A 349-nucleotide genomic window follows, 5' to 3' on the forward strand; every position below is an offset into this window, starting at 1 on the left:
GCAGAAAGCTAAGGACCCAAACACCAGGTTAAGTCATACTCACTATGAAAGAATATTTACAATACTGAATAAACGAATAATTCTAGGTGAGATCTAAATCTTTATGACTCACTGCCACATACAGAACCGAGACCTGCTGTAGAATCAAGGCATTTAAACTAATTGGTCACTGAGTAGAAACCAATACCACGTTTTTTTGCTTCTGAACACTTAAACTGAGGACCACAATCCAAGTACTAGACCACTCAATTAAAAGAAGATTAATAAGTATATGTATCGCTAATATCCATTGTATTGTCGGTAACATGTTTACTCATATAACTAGCAGTATTTACTTAAAAATTGTTAT

The sequence above is a fragment of the Schistosoma mansoni genome (assembly GCF_000237925.1).
Source record: "Schistosoma mansoni, WGS project CABG00000000 data, supercontig 0111, strain Puerto Rico, whole genome shotgun sequence".
NCBI lineage: Eukaryota > Metazoa > Platyhelminthes > Trematoda > Strigeidida > Schistosomatidae > Schistosoma > Schistosoma mansoni.